At 48.3% G+C, this 15,166-nt stretch overlaps 1 protein-coding gene across 1 annotated transcript in view; it reads right to left on the bottom strand.

The window, feature by feature from the left end:
* LOC147660709 (erythroid membrane-associated protein-like) overlaps positions 1 to 15,166 on the bottom strand; it is a gene marked incomplete at its 5' end in the record, with an annotated part of 139,835 nt that overhangs the window by 6,711 nt on the left and 117,958 nt on the right. The gene's annotated exons all lie outside the window — the stretch shown is intronic.

Consider the following 15,166-nt stretch of genomic DNA (forward strand, 5'->3'; position numbering starts at 1 on the left):
CAGCAGGAGCCTGCAGCTCGAGTTCCAACGGCGGCGATGCGGAACCCGCAAAGCGGGTTCCGCGAGTTGTTCACAGGTCCTTCCTCCAACAAAGCAGGGCAAAGGTATGTTCGGCGTCCCCTCTGGCAGTGGGAGGCAGCGTCCTTTAAAGTGATTAGGCGGGACGGTCAGGGAGAGCGGGCCAGGTGACTCGGCCTCAGGATTGCCGGGACTCCTGGGAGAGCGAGTCCCGGTTCCAGCGCTCGCAACCCTGTCTCACACCCACTCACCCAGCAGGAGCCTGCAGCTCGAGTTCCAACGGCGGCGATGCGGGACCCGCGAAGCGGGTTCCGCGAGTTGTTCACAGGTCCTTCCTCCAACAAAGCAGGGCAAAGGTATGTTCAGCGTCCCCTCTGGCAGTGGGAGGCAGTGTCCTTTAAAGTGATTAGGCGGGGCGGGGCGGTCAGGGAGAGCGGGCCAGGTGACTCGGCCTCAGGATTGCCGGGACTCCTGGGAGAGCGAGTCCCGGTTCCAGCGCTCGCAACCCTGTCTCACACCCACTCACCCAGCAGGAGCCTGCAGCTCGAGTTCCAACGGCGGCGATGCGGGACCCGCGAAGCGGGTTCCGCGAGTTGTTCACAGGTCCTTCCTCCAACAAAGCAGGGCAAAGGTATGTTCGGCTGTGTTCTTTTCACCTTTGGTGTCCTTCCTCAGAAGAGGCCATCATTTAGGGATGCAGCTGTTTCATAATAAAGCAGCAAAGCGCTGAGGTAATGCACTTGAATTTATTGAAAGGAAGAATGCCTGAAAGCAACACGTTTCTTAAAGGTACACTCTCATTATTGTAAAAGGAGCTTTTAATGCTCTTTTCTCTTTTTTTGGTCTTGTTTTGGCGCTCTAAACATCCTATCAGACTTATGGTATCTGTAATCCTGTAAACCATATGTCTGCCACATCCAACTTTGTTTTCTTGTCTCTCTTCAGTGTGGCCATAACTAGATCGGTTTTATATAGGCCCTGGAGATTTTTTTAAGGGCTTCTGCATGGCCTATGGGATGAGTAAGGAGGTTTAGCTCCTCTACGCTAACCCCCACAACATGCAGATTTATTAAAAATTCTACAATTATTTCTAAGTTTGCTGCAATGGAATCTACTTTAGCTACTCAGCCAAAAAGTGCCACATCTACAAGTGCAACCACAAGGGGGGTTCGGCCCAAAGGACAGGGTCAGGCAGGGCCATAAACATTCAAAGAACATTCAAAGAATAAAAGGGGACTCTGACACTGTTGTCAATTATCAAGCTAAATATTTAGAGCCAGGACCAAACGCAATTCCTTTCATTTGATCCGGTCATTTATTAACCTTTTTTCTTTTGTTATATTAATCAAAGATATTTTTTTAAGCAACATGAAAATGTCTGAAGAGAACACGCTACTTCTTCACTCCAGAAGCATGTACATTCAAAGGTTAACAAAACATTAGATAACAATAAAGTGTGGCATCACTACATAAAACAGTAATACAACAAATACATGCATCACATTTTGTTTGAAAAAAGAAAAACATAAACAGTGCCGATGAGGCAAACAATTTCTCAACCTCAAAGGCCACTTTAGGTCTGTTTAATGTGGTCTGTATATCAGCTGCATTCACTCGCACTGTTTAAAACCGGCATGTATCGTTCGTGTTCCTGTTTTCCGCAGTCTATATGCCAGCCGCATTGCCTCATGCTGTTCGACGCATACCTTGAAAATGGAAACATTATCCCCAGGTCCCTCCGTCCTCGACACCTTCATACTTACAAGTGGAGATGACCATCTCCCGACAGAAAAAACAAGAGGAATGCTGGGACACTAGTACTGCCACTCCCCCTGGGAGTACATAAGCAGTACTCACCCAGCAGTCCTCCTGTTCTTTTTTTCTGTCTGTAGACAGTGTTGATGGTGTGCTGGTGCTGCTCCTGCTGGGCTTGAGTAGCAGTGCTTCTCTTTTCCCCCCGCCCAGCTGCCTGGCTGTATGGGTGCGGGGTTCCCTGGACTGCCTCCTGGCCTGCCGGGCTTGCTTGGAGCCGGTGTTTGGATTGGAGAGTTCCCGGCTTTGCTGTGTGCTGCGTGATCCTACCGGCCCTTTGTGGCTGGTGCTGGAGTTCCCGGTTGCTTCTGGGTCGCGGGCTCGGCTTCCCGAGCCTGCCCGGCGAGCCGTGCCTCGCTGGATGGGCTCCTGATGACTTCTGCTCAACGGTGTTGTGGGGGCCTTGTTCCTGTGGTTGGCCCCCACTTCTGGTGAGTCACGATTTCGGGTTTCCTTTTTTCTTCTGCCTGGCGCTCTTGGTGGGCTGTTTTTATGCTGCTGCCTGCCTGTGTATGGTTCCTGCCCGTTCTTTCTGTTTCAGAGGCCGGCGCTGGCATCTGCAGGTGCCTCGCCTCGCTTCTATGGCACTCTGCTCGGGACACTTTTCTTCCTGCCCCGGAGGGTGGGGGGGCTGCAGGGTCTCCCTCTCTGCCGCTGTTGGAATCTGCAGTGTGGGCTCCCCAAGCTGCGCCGCTGGCAGCGCTGGAGTGTTTCCTGTTCGAGGCATGCGGGGCCTCTGATCCAGTTCGGGGGCCGACTCTGGTGTCCTCTGCTTCTTTCCTGATGTCTCATTAGGAGGGTTTATGCCAGATGTCCGGGGCTGTGTTTCTTCCGTCCCTGTGGTACTATGGGCGCTGTGTGTGGGACGTTCCTTTTGTTTCCATTCCCTGCCCTCTGTTCCGATGCATTGAGGGGTGTTAGCGCCATTCTTGCTGTGTGTTGATCCTCTCGTTTGCTGCTGCTGCACGTTGAGTGTGTGCCAGTTCCCTGCCCTCTGTTCCGGTGCCTTCAGGATGGTGCTGGCACCATTCTTGATGTGTTTTGGTCCTCCCTTTTCGCTGGCCCGCCTGTGTCTTCTGTTGTGGGGTGAGGAGTTGGCCTCCCGGCTGGTGCGGTCCACCTCGTGTCTTGTGTACCGGGTTCTGGTCTCGGCGGTGACACGCTGCGTCCTGTGCTTCTGGGCGGGTCGCTTATTGCCCTTTGCGTGTTCATGTGTCCTTATGTGTCGTGACTGGCGCCTTTGCTGCCCCTGTGCCTTTGCTTTGCCGTCCTGGGCGCGGTGCCTCCGCTTTTCCCTGAGCTTTCTGTGCTTGGCCGGGGAGAGGGGGGGGGATGTTTGGAGATTTGCGTCCCTGGTATGCCTTCTGTTTTTTGGCTTGCTTATGTGACATACTTATGTGGCATGGAGTGCTGGGGTGTCTTGTTCCTTTGCTGCCTGTGTACGTGTTTTTGTCACATTTTCAGTGGGGGCCTTGTGGTGTTGTTGGCCCCCGCTCTGGCTGTTTTCACCCACACTTTTTTCTTATAGGTGTTGCGAGGTGCTGGGCTCCGTAGTCCTTCTTGTGCCTCTGGTGTCGCTGGCGCTCCTGCCCGTGGGTTCGAGTTCGGCCGCTGCTTTCCTGATGTCCGGTGTTGGTGGGTCCTCTGTTCGCCTGCTGTTGCCGGTCCTGGGGTGATGACGGGTGTGCCTTCTGGCGTGTGTCTTGTCCCTGGGTCGGTGCCTCCTGGGGGTGCCGGGGTTTGTTGGGGACTTGCGTTCAGCGCTGTGCTACGTCCCGTATTGCTTTTGGGGTGTCCTGCTGCTGTCTCTGGATTCCACGCTGCTTGCCTCCTGTGTGGCTTGTTCCTGGTCTACGGCCTTGCCGCTGGCCCGCCCCGGGTCTTGCTGTTATTGTTTGGTGGGCGTTCCGAGGGTCTGCTCCCTTTGGGTGGCTTGCCTCGGATTGGCGTGGGTTCCAGTCACCTCTGTGGTGGCTGGTTCCTTTTTTCGCTGGCTCTACCTTTGCTTGCTCCTGGGGTTCCCTGTGTTATTGGGGTTTTCCTGCGTGCTTGCTTGCGCCTTGCTCTCTGCTGCGTGGCGTTCCTCTCTTCTTCGGCGACGGCCTGTTCCCCCTCTGCTTCGGGCTGCCTACCCCGCCTGGTGGTGGGTCGGTGTTCCTGCTCCTCGGGCCAATGCGGGGATGGGGTCCTGTGGGCTCCCCTGGTTCCGGTTGGCCTGCCGTGCTGTTATCCCTATGTGGCCTTGCCTCCGCTGTGGGCTGGCTTTTGTGGCCTCTGCTCCGCTTGGGTGTCCTGGTTCTTCGCTTCCTGGCTTCTGTGTGGTTGGTCGCCTTTGGGGCTCCTGGTTCCTGGTCCTGTTCCTCCCGTACCTTGGGCTGTGCCTGGTTCCTCTCGTGGGTGCTTGCCTGTGTCATGCCGGGGGCTCTTTGGGGTGCTCTGTCCCCTCTGCCTGCGCTTGGGTGGCTTGTGCTGCCTTGGGTGCGGCTGTTCTGCTTCAGCCCTGCCTGCACCTGTTCTCGTCTGTTCCCTGCTTGGTGCCTGTTTGGGTGCCTGCCTGGGTCTTCCTGTTGGTGTGGGCTTCCCTTTGCTCCGGCCTGGGGCTTCTGGTGTTATCCGGGGGCCTTTCTGTGTGCTTGGCCTGGCTGCTTCTGCGCTGGCTCCCCCTGGGCTGGCCTTTGGCTTGCTTCCTGTGTTTCCTGTCTGCCCCTCTTGTTTCTGCCGTGGTACCTGCCTGGTTTGTTCCTGGCTGGGGCCTCCTGGCTGCTGCCGGTTCCTGTCATGCCTCCTGTTGTCCGGTTTGGTGTGCTGTCTCCGTGCTCTGCGGTCTGCTCAGTGTTGTGCTTGGTCGAGCCGGGTTGGTCCCTGCCTGGCCTTCTGGGGCTGCTGGGTGCTGTTGGCTTCCTGGTCCATCTGCCGTTGGGGGTGTTTGCTCCCTGGGTTGTTCTGGTCTCGTCTGGTTCCCTTGGTGGGTGCCTGGCTGAGGTTTCTGCTGCTGCTTCCCGCTCCTGCTTGTAGTGCTCATTTTTGGGCTCTGCTTCCTTGCTATTCTCTCTTTGGTTCCTGGCGGGTGTTCTGCAGTTGGGGCCGCTTCTGGTGGTTCCTTCTGGGCCTTCTCCTGCTGTTGGTTCTCTTCCCGGGCTTGTTTACCCGGTGTTGTGGGCCTGTGTGGAGTTCTTTGGCTCCGGTTCCGCCAGCTTCCTGCTGGTTGTGTGTGGCCTCGGTCTGTGCCTCCTGGGTTTTCGGGCTGTGCTGTCCCTTTTTGGCCTGCTCTGGGGGTTTGTTGCCAGCCTTTTCCGGGTTCTTTCCTGGTTCTGTGGTCCTGGCTCGCTCCTTCCTCCCTTGCTTTCTCAGGCTTTGTTCCTGGTGTGGGTCTGTTTGGGTGCCCCTCTGGTTGGGGTGCTGTTCTGTGGTGCTCGTGCCTCTGCGGGTCCCTCCCTCCTGGCTGCGGGTTGTCTGTGGTTTCCTGCTGCTTGGTCCTCTGCTCTCCTCTGGGTTTGCTTGGGCCTGCTTTCCTCCTGCGGGGTCGGGTTGCTTGGCTCTGGTCCTGGCTTCCCGGTTCTATTGGTGTTTGTTGGTCTCTTTTTTTGCGGTTTGCTTGGCTCCTCTCTGGCTTTGCTGGATTGGGGCCTTGTGGTTCTGGTCTGGGTGCTGTGCTCCCTGGGCTTTCTTTTTCCCGCTGGTCCTGCCCTTGCTGCTTGCCTGGCCTGGGTGTGGGGTTCCTGGGTGGTCCTGGGTCTTTGGGCGCCTTCTTTGTGCTGCCCTCTGTGTCTCGTTGGGCGGCTGCTGGGGTTTCCTGGTTGCTCTGTGCTCCCCTCCTGCCTTGTGTTCCATCCCTTTGGGGTTGGGGTATTCTGGGCTTGTGGTCGGTTTTTCTGTTCCCGTCCTGTTTGAGTTTTCTTTGTTGCTGGTTTTCCGGTCTTATGGGCCTCTCCTTGTTTGGTGGGCTTTCGGCTGGGTTCTGGGTTTCTTCCCGGTCCCTGTCTTTTGGGTCGGGTTCTCGATCCTGTTCGGCTCCTGGGGGCTTGTTGCTTCCTGGGCCTCCTCGGCCGGGTTTCCTCCTCGGGTCTCTTGGGCTCGAGTCCTTTCTTTTTGACCTTCCTTTTTGGGCTGGGTGCTTGTGCCCGCGCTCTGTTGGCCATTTCTTTCTTTTGCTTCTTCCGGGTTGTCTCGTCTTCCTGGTGGGTCTGCCTGGCGGTGTGTTCCTTCCTGATGGGTCTGGACTTGGCGGTCTTCTCCGGTGGGTTGGTTTTGGCTGGGCTTGGTGTCCTGGTCCGGGTCCCGGTTGCAGGCTTCTCGGGTTGGCGGCCTTCTTTCCTTGGTGCCCTGGCCTTTTTTCTTTGTCTCCGGTCCTTGTCCCTGCTGTCCGGTTCTGGGTTGCGGGCCGGCTGTTTCCTGCGGTCTTCCTTCCTCCTTTTTGGTGCTCCCTTAGGTGGCTGCTTTTGTTGTGGTTTCCTGAGTTTGCTTATGTGGGCGTAACGCCGGGTTTTCTGCTTTGGTATTCTCCACTTGTAAGTATGAAGGTGTCGAGGACGGAGGGGCCTGGGGGTATTGTCCTATTACTTACCGGTAATTTCATTACTCCGGGTCCCGTAGTCCTCGACACCTTCATACGCCCCTCCCTCCCTCCCGGGCGGCCGGCCTTCCTGTCTGGGCTTGTTAGGTACAGGAGGACTGCTGGATGAGTACTGCTTATGTACTCCCGGGGGGAGGGGCAGTATTAGTGTCCCAGCATTCCTCTTGTTTTTTCTGTCGGGAGATGGTCATCTCCACTTTTAAGTATGAAGGTGTCGAGGACTACGGGACCCGGAGTAATGAAGATTACCGGTAAGTAATAGGACATTTCTTGTCAGGCACTTGAAAGTGCCCGACGGGAAATGCTTCCAGTTGCTGAACGTTTCGTTGGCGCTGTTGGTGGTAAGGGAGAAACACTGTAGTCCAGTTGATTATTGTTTCCAAGAATGCGGTATGTGTCGATTGTAAACAGCTTGAGGCAAAGCGGCTGGCATATAGACCGTGGAAAGCAGGAGCACAATACATGCCGGTTTTAAACAGCATGAGTAAATGCGGCTGATACACAGACTGCATTAACCAGACCTAGAGTGGCTGGATGGATGCCCGTTTAAACTAGCTGAAAGAGATGAATAAAAGTGTCCCTGCATTGATGCAGGATAAATTAAATTATCCTGAACTCCGACATAAAAGCGATCCTGGTGGTGAGAACAACATCTAGTGAAGTAGTGTGGCTCACTGGTTAGAGGCGGCAGACCCGAGAGCAGAGGACGGCCCGGGACCAGGGTTCGATTCCCGGCGCGGCAGGTTTCTGGACCAGGGTCAGCGGGCTCGATAATTCTCTCGCCTCGGTGCCCACTCTGATCAGTGATCACACTCGGCAACTCTGGGCATTAGCTTGCCTCATCTTCACTAACGGCCCCACCAGACCACCGGGGATGCTTGGTCTCACCCTGGAGATACCCATTAAGGGACCATCTCTCAGGGAAGCCAGGAAGGGTTTCGCAGCGGTCAAAGCGCCTTGGGACCCTACGGGTAAGTAGTGCGCTATATAAATGCCTATACATTTACATTTACATTTACATCCATCAGATTACATCACCATTTACATTCTTGAAGCCCTGATGAGAGTCCCTGTACTTATTGCCTGGCTCTTGAAACCCGTAGGCATTTGTAACATTGGGGAACTATGAAATGATTTGAATCGCAGTGCGAGGGAAAAGGAAAAAAGATTGCCCCATACTGTATTTTCTGTACTGTTCCCCTTGTTAAACAAACCTTTGAGGTTGAGAAATTGTTTGTCTCATCGGCACTGATATGTCCTTTTTTCAAACAAAATGTGATGCATGTATTTGTTGTATTACTGTTTTATGTAGTGATGTCACATTTTATTGTTATCTAATGTTTTGTTAACCTTTGAATGTACATGCTTCTAGAGTGAAGAAGTAGCGTGCTCTTTTCAGACATTGGCATGTTACTTAAAAAAATATCTTTGATTAATATAACAAAAGAAAAAAGGTTAATAAATGATCAGATCAAAGGAATTGTGTTTGGTCGTTGCTCTAAAAATGTAGCTTGGTAATTGATAAAGGTATCAGGTTCCTTTTATTCTTTGAACATCTACAAGCGTGGCATCTTCAGCTTCTACACTGGTGAGCTCTGGGAAAGTTTCAACGAAGCGTCTGAATAAAGACCCACCCTCTCCTGCAAAAACCCCACCTCCTGCTTCTATGGACCTCTTACTCGAAGAAATTCGTGCCGTACATCCCTTTATGGAGGAAACAAACCCTAAACTAAAAATTTTTTCGAGAGGTGATCTCAAATGGATCAACATCTACAAGCGGTGGAACAAAATATTTCGTCTCCTGGTATAATTGACAGCAAATTAAGCTCTCTTCAATCTCAAGTCTCCTCTCTGCAGAAACAATGTGAAGATTTGGGACAGGAATATGAGAAATAGCTTACGCATATATTACTTACCGCAGAACACAGAGCGTTCAGACCCTCTAACTTTTTTCAAAAATGTTCTTACTAAAGTGTTAAATCTACCTAAATATTCCTTGTGCACACAGGCTGGGTCATCAACAAGTTAATGTTTTTGGCTCAAAGCATCCAGGAGGTGTAATTTTATTTTTCTTGGAATATACGGATCTTCTCAAAGTCCTCTCGGCATCCAAAGCATCAAACCGTATTTCTTGGTTAGGTCATACTTTATTGTTTTCTCAAAACTATGACAAAAGTACGGTGGATAGATGTAAAGAATTTTTAAGTATGAGACCGGATCTTCGCTCTCTTGGTGCTCTCTACAGTCTCTTTCATCCCTTTCTCTTCAAGGTTACCACTCGAAATAAGACGTTCACTTACGAAGATCCAGTCAAATTGAAAATATGGACATGTCTGGCGCTTCAACTTCTCATTCTGGTTAAAATATGGAGTGCATGTTGATATTCAGAAGTACCTGCTTGTGTTTGATATATTGTTATGTAATTGCTTATTCATGCAATTTCTTTTTTAACATGTCCATTCTAATGTGGATGTTGACTTTTAGCAAGTAACTCGTTTTCTCTTGTTTCTCCTTTTAGGTGTCATGTTATATGTGCTTGTCGTTGTCTCGCATCTTGTCAAATGCAATAGTTTATGTGCCCCTTCTGTGGGATCTGGATGCTTCATCTTCCATGTGATCTCACTAGCCTCGTCTTTTTGGGAATTTTGTAGGTATGTGCTACTCCTTTTACATTTCTCTTCTTATTCTTTTCTTTTCTCACCTTCCCGAGTTTTTCCCTCATTCCTCTTACTTTGCTCTCCTGAACACCTTTCCCTGATTTCTTTCTTTATCCTAATCCTTTCTTCGTTCACAGTGTTCTTGGTTGTCCTTTTGTTATTACAAGTGATTTCGTGGTTTGCATTCTATCCATTTTATAATGTGTCTGGCTTTCTCATATTGAATAGTAGATGTCGTTGAAAATTGTTTCATGGAATGTGCAAGGCGTAAATATTCTGATCAAAAGTAAGCGTGTTTTGTCACATTAGTCTAAACTAAGAGTTGATATAGCGTTGATATAAGAATTGCATCTTACAGAAAATTAGTCCTTAAAACTGAAAAGGGTTTGGGTAGGTGCAGTCTTCTTCTCTAGGGAGATGGTAAAAGGAATGGTGTTGTCTCTTTATGCCACAAATCTCTGTGTTAAACTTGTGTCTCAAGAAACTGATAACGTGGGCCGTTGGTTATTTACTGAGCTTCTGGTTGGGAAGGTTCCACTCTCCTTATTCAACATTTATGCTCCAACTGCTGGTGACTCCCTTTTTTGGTCTAATCTCACAAACAAACTTCTGCAATGTCCCCAGGACATTCTCATTTTAGCAGGTGATTGCAATAAAATTGTAGATCCCTTTATTGATCGCAGTTCCCTGACTTCTTTCATATAAAAAAAAACTCATCAATTATATTTACAATACACTCAACAGCGAAAATTAGTAGACGTTTGGAGTCTATGCAATCCCACTCTAAGAGAATATACTTATTTTTCCCCGGCACACCAGACCCAATCACGCATTGACTAAGTTTTTGTATCTCATAACATTTCTCAATTTCTACTATCTGCGGAAATTCGTTCAATCAATCAATCAATCAGTGACACTTATAAAGCGCGCTACATACCCGTAGGGTCTCAAGGCGCTGGGGGGGGGGAGGGGGGGGGGGATGGGGTGCCGCTACTGCTCGAACAGCCAGGTCTTCAGCTTCTTCCTGAAGGAGAGGTGGTCTTGGGTCAGGCGCAGGTCGGTCGGGAGGGAGTTCCAGGTCTTGGCGGCCAGGTAGGAGAAGGACCTTCCTCCTGTAGTCGCTCTTCGGATGCGGGGGACGGCGGCGAGGGCGTGGTTGGCTGATCGGAGGTGGCGTTTGGGAGCGTAGAAGTTGACTCGGCTGTTGAGGTTCGTTGAGGTCGTTGAGGTTCGTTCTATACTAATATCTGACCACGCTCCTGCCTCTATTCTTCTAGACATACTTAATAAGCCGACAGTCCCCATGCGATGGCGTTTTAATAATTCAATACTCCTGAACCCTATATCTACCTCCTCTTTCACTTCCTTTTTTAAAGAATACTTTCTCTTTAACGAAACAGAAAACTTACCCTTTGATATAGTGTGGGATGCTTTTAATGCGGCTGCCCGCGATTTTATCATTAACTACGTTTATAAGAAGCGACACAAGGCCCGTAAAAATGCTACAGATCTTTTCGCAAAAATAAAGAGACTGGAATATTCCTATTAGGCTACTAATTTGAAAGAATGTTTGTCAGAACTTGTAACAACTAAACTTAAGTTTAATAAGGAATCTACTGATAATGCATTATTATACTTCTTAAAATCCAGTGCAAAATGTTATTGTGGCCAAAATAAATCTGGCAAACTGCTAGAAAATTATATCAAGGTCAAACAAAACAAACTTAACAATGAATCAATCATAGATGATCAACAACCACTTAGATATAAAGATTCTGAAATCTTACAAGAATTTCATCAATTTTATGAGTCTATATTCACACCAGAGTCCACATCTTCAGATGATGAGATCTCAGAATATTTCTCTTCCATTGAGAAATCCTTTGATACACAAGTAAATCTCAACCTAATTAGAGCTATCTCATTTTATGAAATATGCACTGCATTACATACACTAAAAAAAAAAAAATCCCTAGGGCCAGGCGGATTTACGTTTTTTTCATACATTTCTCTCATTTGCTTTCCCCCCAAGTTATATGATCTTATAACCTCTTTTTCACATGCTGGTGCATCTTCTGGATCCTTTCTGAAGGCTTTAGTACGTCTCATACCCAAGGAAGGTAAAGACCCTAATTTATGTAGGAACTACAGACCCATATCTTTAGTAAACATTGACTATAAAACATCTTTTAATGCCTTGGCATTACGTTTGGAATCTAATCTTCCTGACTTACTCTGTAAAGAACAATCTAGTTTTGTTAAGGGACACTTCATTACAGATAGCACTCATTTATTTTTTAACATATTATCCAAAACTTCCCATAAATCTGACGATATTGCTGCAATTTCTTTGGACGCAGGGAAGGCAGTTGATAGGCTATACTGGCCTTTTATTTTCAAACACTTAAATGGTTTGATTTTGGTCCAAAAATTATACATTTAATCTCTCATCTCTAGTCAAATCCGAGAGTGACAATCTTTGCCAATGGCCTTACTTTCTCATATTTTAATCTGAGGAGGTGTTCGGCAGGGATGCCCCCTATCTCCTTTTCTATTCAATCTAGCTTTAGAACCCTTCTTATCTAAATTATGACAAAACTCAAGACATTCATGGCTTTACATCTGAAAATGTACACATTAAATTGGCCAGCGTATGCAGATGATATTTTATTATTTCTCGCGAAACCACACTCCTGCATTCCTGCAAGAAGTATCGGCATACTCCTCGGTTTCTGGATAAAGGTTAATCAATGAGAAATGCGAGATATTGCCTTTGACCAAATTTACTTTTATGGATGATTTTAACATATCCAAATTTACTTCATCTAAGCTATGAAGGTAGTCAGCATCCTAGCAGCTGCTGCTTCAGGTAAAGACGCTCAACTATAGCCGGAGGTCGCATGTGAGAAAAAGGCTCTAGATCTTGCACTGTTCTCAACTTTTTTTCAAGCTGCCACTCAAGAAAAAATAGGGAAGGCATACGGTCAATGGGCCAGATTCACAAAGGTAAACTGAGACGAAAGTCTAACTTTACGACTTTTGGGATTTACAAAGGGCATTTACCATTAGTAAAGTTAGACTTTTGTTTCAGTTAACTTCAGTTTTGGACCTAAGTTTAACTGAGACCAAAAGTCTCCTTTTGGAAGGTTGCATTCCTCAGCTTCACTAGCAGTTCCAGGCCTTTGGTTTCTAAAATGGAAACTACATGCCTCTAAGGTATGTACCATGCACAAGCACACATGCATCCCAGCAGTAATATACAAGTATTGCACGAGGCTAGGCACTTCACGTAGTCGATCTAGGCCAGTGAGGTAAGTACACAGCAGCAGTAGGCACCACTCCAGTGACACAGGAATGTCCTCTGCATGGAAAGAGACCTGTAGCCCTGCCTGGAGTGCCGAACTGTACTGTTGTCTGTATCCCTACTGTTGATTTGTGCCACACATGAACATGGCTCATGCATGTTCGCCATGACATGCATCTGTCGCATGGATTGCGGTTTTGTTGGCCCAGGAGGTGCACCCAAAGCGCTACCTTCATTGTGGTGGAAGGCTACAACATTCACCAGGAGTTAAGCAGCATGAGCGTGATGGTGACAGCATACCGTGTAGTGAACAGAACCTTTTTACCTTGTGTCACTGGAGTGAGCCCTACAGGCTCACTCACCTTTTCAAAGGTTTCCTGCTGTGTTTAACTCAACCTTGGCCTACATCAAGTAGATGTGGAATTCTGCACAGTACAGGAGTAGTGGCTCTGCATTAGTTGTAGGTGTGCCTGGAAAGGGTACAGTACAAGGATGGCACAGTACTGTGCACTGCATGTGTGGTTAGTACATGTACTGGGTGTATGTATGCCTGAGAGTAATACATCACATGAGAGATGTAGTGCAGTGCAGTGCATATGTGGATACAAAATGTGCTGAGTGTATTTGTGCTTGCGTGGAGTACCATACCTGGAGGGTGACGTGTTGTGCAGCATGCATATAGTAATGGTGTATGCTGGCATGGTGTGTGTTTTGGAACACACCCTGGTTAAAGATAGAAAAGCTTCAGTGCTGAACAGTGCACGCAGCCTGAGTGTGTGTGCTGAATGCATGTAATATAAAGCAAAGAGGTTTTAGTGCTGAACAGAAGGTGCTCTATGAATGTACACTGAGTAAATGTGCTTGCAAGGCATGCCTAGTGAAGGCATGAGGAGGAGAGGAATCCCCACAGACAGATTTGTGGATTGCTGCATTCCTGTGAGCTGGGTAGGGACGCACTTGAGGGAAGAGACTCCATTTAATTTCCAAAGACTGCTCTATGATTCAGTGATAGATCACAAGGAAGGGGCCTGGATACATCTCAGGAAGGGAGATAGGGCTGATAAGAGTATCATAAAGAAGAGGTCTTGGGTTAACCTTTTGATGCACATATCACTGTGGCTGACATCCAGGTGCAAACTCTGGTCACTTCCATGAATTATGTTGTGGAAAACCAGCTTCAGAGTCCTGCCTTCTCTGGCAGACCTCTTTCATGAAGGAAGATGAAGAGAAGGGCCCACTTCAAAAGAAGCAGAACCCCAAAAAGAAAACTTCAAAGACCCAGACCATAAATCACATGTGGTGTCTGAGATCCCCAAAATAGACATCTGCCAAGCAGCCAGACAGGCGGTGTGAGAAGGGGAAGCTCTGCAAGATAGACTTCTGCCTGTGGGCAGAACTGGAGGCCAGGGAAAGCTAGTCTCCCAGCTGGGTGACCAGTGTGCCCTGTGAGAAACAGGAGAGTGTTGGCGGGAGAGAGGTCCAGTGAAGAGCCCTACTGTGAGGACTCTCTGTGCGAGGTGTAAGGATTAGGATATGATGGGCTTGAAATTAAAATATGTAATAAAAAAAACAAGCTCTCTATTTACCAGTCAGGTAAAATAAATAGCTGGCAAAGTTAATATAAAGCACAAAATAGAAGACACTTTGAATTGGATTTATCACTGAAGAGCAAGGAACTATCTTTAGTTTGGATTTCTGCAGTCGCTCAAAGTGAAGGAAACCGATGAGTCAAGTGGGCTGAACCACTGCCCCTCGCTATATACTTTGGTGGGTGAAAGCAGCCTATGAATGATCGTTTAACATATCAATGGATGAAGTCTGCTGATTAAAGCCTATGTATGGATACTATCTATGAATGTTTCTAAAAAACAATAGTCTGGTCTGGTCGAACAGACAACGTGTTTCAAAGGACAGTCATAAAAAAGAGGCAGTGGTGGCCTCCTTTCCTCCGTCCTTCTTGCCACGACGCAGGAACAGGAAGCATCTAGGCTTCCAGACTCCTCTAGCCAATCAAAACGCTGCTGATAGCAGCGTTGTGATTGGTTCAAGAGCCGTGGTTCAGCCCTCACCTAGAAAGCAGTTATGGAAAAATAAAAGCCTAAAGGAGACACTTGAGGTTGGTGAATGTTCACCCTGAAATATGATAGAATGTTGCACACTCAAATTGGAAACTGACTGTAAATAAAATTTGCACTTTTTCTAAGTATCTGGCTCTTGCGTCATCCCTCAGCAGCTGACAAGCACCTGTGTAGTTCTTCACGCAGGACCGTGACAAGGGGGTAGAGTGTTATTAGGCGCCAGGCCCTTCTCTAGCCAGGAACCACAGATGCCACCTGGCGTTAGTGCCCTGAAACGTTCAGTTCTGACATTCATCATAGGGATGTATGATGTTACAACGCATACTTTTACCACGCATGCCTTTACAACACGGTTTTTACATCGCAAACCTTTACAACGCATAGCGCATTGGGGTGCTGGATAGTGAAAAGTTAAATTTTCTATTCCAACTCCAGTCCCCGTGGACACTAGGGAAGGTGTTGGATAGAAAATTAAACTTATTCCCTATCCTAGAGCGCCCCCAGCGCAATGCATTGTAATGGTTTGCGTTGTAATGCCTGCGTTGTAATGGTAGTGCGTTGTAAAAGTTTCGTTGTAAAGGTTGTTCACCTCATCATAGCTGTCGTTGCTGCTGCTCCAAATGTACTGCATGAAGACAGTGAAACTAGGATTGTTGAGCAAAGTACACATCAAAAAATATCATTAAAGCTTTCCAGCGGACAAGCACAATTATAATACATTAAA

The sequence above is a fragment of the Lissotriton vulgaris genome, unplaced genomic scaffold (assembly GCF_964263255.1).
Source record: "Lissotriton vulgaris unplaced genomic scaffold, aLisVul1.2 SCAFFOLD_2044, whole genome shotgun sequence".
Classification (NCBI taxonomy): Eukaryota; Metazoa; Chordata; class Amphibia; order Caudata; family Salamandridae; genus Lissotriton; species Lissotriton vulgaris.